We start from the raw sequence: 10337 nt of genomic DNA, 5'->3' as shown, positions 1-10337 counted from the left end.
AGAAATTAGATTCAGTTCACATTTCAAACCAAATTTATCAAATTGACCCTTTATGAAATCATATGAGAAATGAGATCTTCTAGCTGCTGCCCCCTGTCCCTGAGCTGGGGGTTAATTCTGCAGGGTGTACCGATGCTTCCTCCTGCCACATGCAACCCCCTCCCCCGGATTGCTCCATGGACTCAACAGCCAACAAGCTGAGGGAGCAAACTTGTGCAATGCACCTGCAGAGATCCTGTGGGGTGTTGGCAGCGCTCGTGCAGAAAAGAGAGCTGTGACTGCCTGTGACGGAGTCACCCATTTTTCAGCTTCTCCCTCCAGGCTAATCACGAAAGCTACTTTAGCCCTATTGTCTGGAAATTCCGTGTGCCTGACATCTAGATATAACTCACATTGAGCCATGAAGGTTGCCAACTGATCACTTTGTCCCGCGTATTTTGGGGGCAATCCAATGGGAACCTTTACTACGGCAGCTGGAGCGGCTGTTTGCATCTGGTCTATCGTGGCCTTCAAGGTTTGATTATCCGTCTTCAGCGCCTTGACTGCTGCTAGCAGGGCTTGAACATCCGTCTGCAAATCAGCTACCTTAGTCCTCAGGAGTTCCACTTCTTCCGTCTCAGAAGTGGGGTTCGTCCCCCCCGCTGCTCCCTTTGACATCTTGTCCCAGTCAAGTGAAGAGAGCGTTGAGGGTGATTTAGGTGGCTCTGTCAAGCTGTCAGGCCCAGGATGTGACTCAGGAACCAGACCAACGATTGTAGTTAATTCGTGTTTTATTAGGGTAATGTCCAAACAAAGACTGCGTTTTCTCATGAATCAATACAGGGATACAGGTCCTGCGGCATTGGGAGAAAGTTGACAGAGCAAGGGACTTCTTCCCGCCTGTTCTTTAAAAAGGGGCCAAACGGGCGCGCAATCTTTCGCTCCTCCTTAACTGCCCCTCAGGTACTGCCCGCCTTCCCCCCCTTCTCTCCTGTCTTTTCAGCTGTCTGCTTGTGCGCGGTGAGGGGGGAAGCATCACCCCCTCCTCTTCTGAAGTTTCCGATTCCAGGATGGGGGATAGGGGAGGGGCTGATGGTAAACTGCCTCCCCGCTTTTCGGCTGTGAGCAGCCCTCCCTCTTCCCCCTCTTGCTCTGAGCCTGAAAGAGGGGGAGGCGTGAGAATGTCCAGGGAGGGCTCAGGCTCCCCGTTGCTAAGTGACCTTATCACTGGCAGTTCCTCTGTTTCGTCTTCGCTCCAAAGGGGGGAAGTTCCTCCCCCTTCCCTCTGCCATCCATCCGAATACTCTTCTCCCAACTCTCCGGGATCCAGCTCCCCGGGATTGGGACCCCAGCTCTGCCTTCCGACAGGTTGCAATGTGCCCTCCAGATACTTTCAACTTGAACTTCCATATCCTCCCTGGCCAGCCTGGTCACTGATCAGGAATACTGCGTTTAGTTCTGGGCGCCTCATTTTAAGAAAGATATAGACAAGTTAGAGCAGGTTCAGAAGAGGGCGACAAGGATGATAGCCGGTATGGAGAACAAGTCTTATGAGGAAAGGTTGAAGGAACTTGGCATGTTCAGTCTGGTGAAGAGAAGGCTGAGGGGTGACATGATTGCACTCTTTAAGTACCTGAAGGGCTGTCACATAGAGGAGGGTACAGATTTGTTCTCTGCTGCCCCAGAAAGTAGGACTAGGTCTAATGGTTTTAAGTTGCAGGAGCGTAGATTCAGATTGGACATTAGAAGGAACTTCTTGACAGTAAGGGCAGTTCGGCAATGGAACCGACTGCCTAGGGAGGTGGTGAGATCCCCTTCGCTGGATGTCTTCAAGCAGAGGCTGGACAGCTATCTGCGGGAGATGCTCTAGCTGTGGATTTCCTGCTATGAGCAGGGGGTTGGACTCGATGGCCTACAAGGCCCCTTCCAGCTCTATGATTCTATGATTCTATGACAATGGGGGTTTGTTGTCAGTGACACCTGGAATGCACCTATCCCTGCCCTAGCAGACACACATGGGATATTGCACATTTTTATTCTGAATCCAGTGGAAGGGCATATTGTGCTGCATCCCGAGTAGGCAATGGGAAAGGGTTCCTTTCTTCCTTCCTTCCTTCCTTCCTTCCTTCCTTCCTTCCTTCTTTTCTTTTCTCCCGCAGTAGCTGGACTGGGGTGTGATGACATTTAAAGCGGGGAAACTGTAACCTGCAAACAATGATAAACTGCATTAATCCAGGCAAGGAAAGATTCCCAAGTCATGTGCTTTAAAATTAGCACGTGATTTTTGGCCTCAGACTCTGCAGTTCTTGATTTTTGCTATGGATCAACACTGAGATTTGTCCTGGACACTACAAGTGAAACATCAGTGGCCACCAGATGTCACCATAATTTCACTTGCATGGTTTGCATGCTTTCACCTCTAGCAAAAATAAGATTTCCTGTTCTGGTTCCTGAAGACACTGCTTGGACAGAACATTGTTAGGACAGTGCAAATCTTTTCATGGTAGTATGAGAGAGGTCAACCTCTTGATTTTTCTTAAAAGTCAGGATAGTCCAACTTAGTCCTGGAGTAGGGATGCGGGAGACATTTGATTTGGTTCGCATTTAAAGCTGAATCTATCAAATTCGCACTTTCCAAAACAGTACGAGAACTGGGACATTGCTGCCCTGGGCTCCTGCTGGGAGGAAGGGCGGGATATAAATCAAACAACAACAACAATAATCCTTCAAAATCCACACTTATTCAAGTTTTGTGAAGCAGTTCCCCAACCAAAAATGTTTTCAAAAATGCATATATTAGAGGTGGAAATGTTAGGGCTGTGATTGAAGGCTGGAGGCCGAAGCTGAATCAGGCCTCTTCAGAGGCATTTGGGGCTCAGCTGAGTCAGGTTCAGACAGCCATAGATCGCTATGGGTTGGGTTGGGTGACCCAGAACAATCCGTGGCTGTCAGGGGGCACAGGACAGTAAGTGGAGGCAAGCAGAGCGGGAAAACTTCATGAAAAGGCCAAGACCTGCCTCAGATCCCCAGCTGGGTCTTCCAGGAGCAGATAGGCCTACCTTCCTGCCTGCTGCCTGCCCCACCTCCTGCCTCCAGGATCAATCCCTTGGTGATACTGTACAGTAAAGGGGATGCTGTACAAGTGGCTTTCCTAAAGATAAGTCACTTGCTGAGCATTCCCAGCACAGAATCACCCCCTCTGCTGATCAGCTGTTTAGTGGAGGGGTCGGTTCTGCAGAGTGCTGCAGTACTGCCCCCCTCTCAATGCCTCTGCTGAACAGTCTCAGTCATGGAGAGGAGGAGGAGGTGCAAGGTCTCCTTTCCCTGCCTCTTTCCCTGCTTAATTAGGGTTTAAAAACCTAAGAACGGATTGCTGCAATGCACTATGTGTGGGGCTTCCCTCGTGCTTGACCCAGAAACTGCAGTTAGTGCAGAACGCAGCAGAAAGATTGCTGTCATGAGTGAGACCCTGCCAGCATATAACAGCTCTGCTCAGAGATCTGCACTGGTTTCCAGTTTGTTACCAGGCCAAGTTCATAATGTTACTGCTGATTTATAAAGCCCTTAACAGCTCGGGACCAGTCTACTTGCGGGATCACCGTACCCCATATGGGCCCACTCAACCTCTTCGATCTGCAGAACTGGCACTGTTACAGGTGCCACATAATACCCGTTCTGCATTTGTAAGAAATTGTTCTTTTAGTGTAGCAGCACCTGCACTTTGGAACTCCCTGCCTATTGACATCAGGCAGGCAGCGTTGCTATATTCTTTTGGGCGCCTGCTTAAAACATTTTTGTTTAGGCAAGCCTATCCAGACACATAGATGCTGATGTGTTTTAATATCTTCTTCGTTTACTCTGATTTTAATTGTCTTTTAAATGTTTTAATGGCTTGCTTTCAACTGTTTGTTCTTCATAATTTTAATTTCTTGTAAATCACGTAGAGGTTTTATTGAAATCAAGTGGTATATAAATTTTGGTAAATAAAATAAAATAAATAACTAGAACAACCCTTAACCGGTTGTTTTTGCTTTTTGTACAAAGTGATTTTACCATTGTGGTTTTCTTTTATTGACTGATTGACATTTACAAGCTATGTCCTGGGCAGTTTGCATAGCACCCAGAACAGCTTGCAAGATAACATGAAGCCAATAAACAGCTCACTAAAGTTACGACACAATCAACTGCCGTAAACAAGCATGTTGCTTCTAATTTGCCAGAGAGCTGAAGGACAGTGACTTTAAAAAAAAAAAAAATGCATGCTTTGTTTTTCAAATATTTCTCTAACAGTACAAGTGACAAGCATGGAAAAGGGAAAAGGGAACAGAGCAGCAAAACTTGTCAAGTCATAATACCATCCAGAAAATGATATATATATATATTTTTTTTTAAAAAAAAGAGAAAGAAAAAAGGGGAATAAAAATAATTAAATAAATCGGGGGGAGAGATAGGGGTCAGATAGGGAAGGGAAGGGATAGGAAGGAATAGATTACAACAGAACCCACATGGCGTACCGATCATGCAAAGAGCGCCAAGCAGGAGCCCCAGATCTCAGAGTATGTATGTTCTTTGTGCTGCCGAGTAAAAGTAGCTCTTTCATATGCTACAAGGGAAAAAAGGTTCTCTGACCAATGAGCGATTGGGGGAGCCATTCAACCCTTCCAGGGTTGTAAGACCACTTTATCAGTGGTAAAGGAGAGCTGTTTCTTGAAGGCCACACAATGCATTCCATGTGTCACACTTTCCATATGGGTTTCACCGATTCATTGTTGACGCAGACTGGATAAGTATGCAATTGTTCCATGTATTTTTTGGTTCTCCACATTTCCACATTTAGCCAAAAAACCAAAAATCCTTAGGAAAATTCTTCAGCATTCTAGTGCAAATTTCTCTTAATAAACACGTTTCTGGTTGCAGTTTTAACATATGTACACATTTTTGGGAACATTTTTCACCTAATATAATGTAATTTTGTGTGATATTTTCATTTGTAATTTTGTGTGATATGTGTGATATATTCATTTGTATGCACACTTTCCCTTAATATATGCATTTCTGTAAACATTGCTTAGTTGGAGAAAAGCATCGCAAAATTCGGATAAGTGCACATTTTGAAGGATGGCTGTGTTTTGGTTCTCATATTGTTTCGGAAAGTGCGGATTTGATCAATTTGGCTTGAAACGCGAACTGAATCAAATTTCTCCCCCATCCTTAATTCAGTGTAGTGCTAGGTTGCTGATTCCACCAGTACAAGGATTTCTTCTTGTGCAACAGAATGTTCTCCTCCTCTTCTCCACCAGCGCACCCCTTAAATCTGTTCTGGGGGCTTCCCCAAACCCTCTGGAACAGATTTCGGGTTGGCATAAGGTGGTGGGAGGAGAGGGCGGAAGTCCTGTTGCACTAGTGCTAATCCTTGCAGTAGCACCATTATTCAGCTGAATACCACCCATAGTCTTAATGCTTAGGCGGGACCTCCAGATTCAGAAGCTGCATACCAGTTGCTGGGGAACAACAGTAGGAAATGGCTTTTTCCTCCATCCCTTGCTTGTGGACATGGATGTGAGAACAGGATGCTGGGAGAGATGGGTCTTTGGTCTGATCCAGCAAGGCTGTTTTTATGTTCTTAAGGGGTGTGTTTGATTCCTGTTCTTTCTTTCTTTCTTTCTTTCTTTCTTTCTTTCTTTCTTTCTTTCCCAGAGTTCCCTGGGAAAAGGGACTGACTGTTAAACCACTCTAACAATTGTAGCTCTTTGCGGGGAACGGTGGTCTCCTGTCATATCAAACTACATTTCCCAGGATTCTTTGGAGGAAGCCTTGCCTATTTGAAATTGAATAATGGTGGAATAAATGTATGGTGTGAATGTGATCCTAGTCAGTGTAGACAATATTGCGATAGATGGACCACAGTGCTCTCACTCAGTATAAGGCAGCTTGTTCCATGTTCAGTAACTGACTGTATGTTGAGGTGGGAAACCTCAGGCCCAAGGACCAAATGTGGCTCCCCAGGCCTCTCCATTTGGCCCTTGGGACTTTGTCAATTTTAATTCAATTTCACAACCCAGTTTCTCATCTTTCCAATCATAAGGCAATGGATTTTTCAGAAAAGTTGGAAAACGCAATGATGTTCAAAGCTCTTTAGCCATCTACATTGGAGTTGATCTCCCCCTTCCTACAGTTCCTTGCATCACATCTGTTTTGATCTAGAGATCCGTGTGCACCTGGGCATCATCCCCAGAGCTCGGAAGGTTCATCCCTGACCTCCTTTTTTACTCACAGCTGAGCATTGGCCACTATAGCTGGGCCACTGAGGGTGTGCCGTCCTGCTAAAGAGAGGGTTGGTGAGACCCTTAAGAGGTCAGCAAAGCCTGCCCACTGTGGTATGCTATTTGATATGACTCTGAGACTGCAATCCTGTACCCACCGACTGTACCTGGGAGTCAGCTGCATTGAGCTGAGTGCGACTAACATCTGAAAAGACCTTTGCATAGTTGCTCAGGAGTAAGCCCATTGCATGTAGGCAGCCTGCACCCCCACCCTTCTCCCACACCAGAAGTGGATATATAAAATGCATAGGATCATACACCCATGGATACATAGGAGTTTCAAGACAGTCCATCACCTTAGGTAGAGCATAAGAAAAAGATCATTGGTTTTTATTAGGTCTGTACCCAGACCCCCCAGACCTGCCCCAGAGCCCGATCTGTCCTCTCCGATTGGGCTGGCTTGCCCCAGGCTGACCCAAGGACCCCCTACCCCTCCCAGATCTGCCCCTGAATATATTTTTGGAGGGTAATGTTTAATTAGAGGGTTTTTTAAAAATGACATTCAGGAGGGGGAGGAGACACTGTGCCTTCTTTCCCCCACCATCACCAACAACAAGAGGATTCAGTTCTGCAGGGTGCACCTTCACAAGTGGCTCCCCTGAAGGACTGAAACTCCCTCTCCCCAAATACTTCCCTGCCAGGTCCCATGGTCTGTTCCCCAAACCCCCATTGCTACAGCAACCGCCTGGGCCTACCTCTGCCCTGTAGGTTCCCCACATGCTTCTCCCTGGCCGGGATCCTGCTCCTCCAGTGCCATCAGTCTCCTGCATCCCAGCTTTGGCTGGTGATAAGAGGCCTGGGCAGTTGTCCTGGTAATGAAGCCTTGAGCATAGTGCTGGGATTCCACTGGTGAGCAGAGAATTCAGTCTTACTGAGGTCTGCTTCCTGAGAGCTTTCGCTGTAGGCAACATGCTGGTGAAGCAGGCCCCCACCACCTCACAGCCCTGGATCACTTCAGAGGCCTGACCGGACCCAGATTCAACCAGGGCTGCCATCAGATAACTCAACAGAAGCCCAGATCGTTCCTAAATCTGCCCAGTTTGGCAAATCCAGTTCACAGCCCTAGTTTTTATACTGGTAAACTGTTTAGAAGCATAAAGTGGTCACATCCACACCATCAATTTAAAGAACACTTTGTACTACTTCAACAGTCATGGCTTCACCCAAAGAAATCTCCAGATCAAAGGGTGCTGAGAGTTCTTAAAGAAGCCCCTCACGGAGCTACAATTCCCAGCACCCTTGTAAAACTACAGTTCCCAGAATTATTTGGGGTGAGGCCATAACTGTTCAAGTGGTATAAGAGACCTTTAAATTTATGCTGTGGATGTGGCCTGTGTTCCTTACCTTTAACAACCTAAATCAGCAAGGCATATGAGCCAACCATCCCTTTCAGAATTATCCTCTATGCATTCTTGGAACATGTGGAGGGGGAGGTTGCTGTGTGCACTGTCCTGTGTCAGTGTCCCCCTTCCCATCAACTCCACCCTTGACCTTTGCATGTTCTGTTGAAAGTCCAAACCTAGACCACATTCACACCATACATTTATTCCATTATAGTTCCACTTTGAACAGTCCTGGCTTCTCCCAAAGAATCTGGGGAGTTTAGTTTGTGAAGGATGCTGAGAGTTGTTTGGAGACCCCCTATTCCTCTCACAGAGTTACAGGTCCCAGAGTTCCCTGGGAAGAGGGACTGACTGTTAAACCACTCTGGCAATTGTGGCTCTGTCAGGGGAACAGGAATCTCCTAACAACTCTTAGCACCCTTCACAAACTACCCTTCCCAGGATTTTTTCCAGGGAGCCAGGACTGTTTAAAGTGGAATAATAGTGGAATAAATGTGAATGCGGCCCTACACATGTTGACCTTGGATGCACATGGGGCCCCCAACGCAATCAGCCAGGTGTACACCCCCCCCACACACACCATCCATGCACATTTTGGAATATGTGGAGGTCAACATCTGCAAGGGGCTTTTGAGAGCTTTCTTTCTTGTGCTCCTAACAATGCTTCTTTTCCTTGCGCATTGATGAATGATTCACACCTTGGAACTCTCCAGTGATAGGATTGCCCTTTGGTCGGACTTGTTCATCCTGTTAGGTACAACGGTAACCCCACCTAGCTCTGTATTATAGATAATGTTTGATAATATTTACACAAAGCAAGAAGTAAACTATCAAGGAGGCACGCCATCGTACACATTAGACCAAGTTACTAGATGTAGAGAGAGCTACAACAGACTTGGGTCTCCCGCCTTTTTTTTTTTTTTTAACTTCACTCATTCCCTTAGTTTGCACAGTGCTTAATCTCCTCCTTGGACTTTATGATTAGTTGACTTTCCGAACCATAAAAGTTCAAAAGCAATGAATCCTGCTCCTTAAGAAATCATGAGTGATTCCTTTAATTTCTGTCCCACTCCTTTTTGGACACATGCATGCTGCAATCTTTTTCTCAAGCCTTTGTGCATAAGCATGAGGATGAGTGCTATACTTCTCCTCCCCTCTTCCCCAACACTGGAAAACGTGTTTAAGCCATAATCATCCCCAAAATGGGTGTCAAGCAGTTCTTTACCTCCTTTGATGATGGCTTGATGGATACAAGTCCCTATCACTCCATCTTTTATTTATTTTAATAACTGCCAAATAGAGTTTTAAAAAACTCCACTTGTTTTACGAGCGATCTCATAGTAATTGTGGATTAATTCTTCACTCACCTCGGGAGGGATGCCAATTCACAGAGAAATGGTGCCAAGAAAGGCATTTTTTTAAAATAAAAGGCATGGAGAGATTTGCCAGTTGTATGTGATGATGAAAAAATGAGGTTGCTCTCAGGCTAGAGAGAGTACATGTGTGTGTGTGTGTGTGTGTGTGTGTGTGTGTGTGTGTGTGTGTGAGAGAGAGAGAGAGAGAGAGAGAGAGAGAGAGAGTTTGTCAAGCAAATTCCTCATGTTTTGAAGCTCCTTATCTTAAAACATGCCAAATTATGCAAAACTGTTGGCTTCTGGAGTTTTAGAAATAAACCAAGATATTAAATTGGAAAAGATAAATGTTAACCTTGGGGCCTTAAAATTCCACGATTTAAGGGCTTAAAAACACACAAAAGTATTCCTCAAACTTCTGTTCTAAAAGCAAAACGGGAATGCTCCAAATGTTAAAAAGAAAATAAAAAGTCGGATTCGCATTCTACATTTCTTCCAGATTTCCAGTTTTCATTAAATTTCATTCAATAGCTTGTTCGTGCTTTTAAAAAGCCAGGCTGGACTGAGAGAACCACATGCCTAGTTCTGTAGTGTCCTCATCATGGGTTGGGAATAGGGGAGTGGATGAGGGGGAGCAGCAGGGCCAAGCATGCTAATTTACCACCCCATTGCTTTTTCCATCACCTTCCAGCTCATGGCTGTGGCTCAGTGGTAGAGCATCTGCCTCGCAAGCAGAAGGTCCCAGGTTCAATCCCGAGTAGCATCTCCAGGTAGGGCTGGGAGAGCCTGAAACCCTGGAGAGCCACTGCCAGTCAGTGTGGACACTACTGAGCTAGGTGAAGCAATGGTCTCACTCGGTATAAGGCAGCCTCTTATGCATCTGTGTCTTTGGAAAGAGACTGAAGGAGGGAGCCTCCTATACTCATGGGCATTTTAGAACCCTAGGAAGCCATTGTTGTAAAATGTATGAAGAACCAACTCCCTGATTCCAGACATTACACAAAGCTATGCATTGATAATCTATGTGGCAATAAGGAAGGACTTTAAATGTAATAGTTATTGGTTCCCCTCAGGATAATCTTCCTTCCAAATGAACAATGGTGTCAGTCCAAGCTTAATTTACAAAATCTTGCAATTCATAAGACAAACCTTGTTTTTCCCAAATGAAGGCATTTGCACAATATACATCACCAGAGAGCAGAGGCAGAGAGGATAATCTCTAGGCACATCTGATCCCAAAATTACATCTTTAAGGAATTCTTGCATGTCCCCTCTGTCACATCTGCACTCCCCCTTCCAGTTTACATCTAAGTCTATGAGATCCAAAATCCCATTGAAGG

The 10337-nt window shown here is 45.7% G+C and overlaps 1 non-coding gene across 1 annotated transcript; it reads left to right on the top strand.

Annotated features, from left to right (window-relative positions):
• The first annotated feature begins 9693 nt into the window (after positions 1–9693).
• On the top strand, positions 9694–9763 carry TRNAA-CGC (transfer RNA alanine (anticodon CGC)). The gene has a single exon. It is a non-coding gene; the product is annotated as a tRNA-Ala (tRNA).
• Positions 9764–10337: the final 574 nt, after the last annotated feature.

This window comes from Rhineura floridana, chromosome 13, assembly GCF_030035675.1.
Source record: "Rhineura floridana isolate rRhiFlo1 chromosome 13, rRhiFlo1.hap2, whole genome shotgun sequence".
NCBI lineage: Eukaryota > Metazoa > Chordata > Lepidosauria > Squamata > Rhineuridae > Rhineura > Rhineura floridana.
This window is presented reverse-complemented; position numbering and strand designations above follow the sequence as displayed.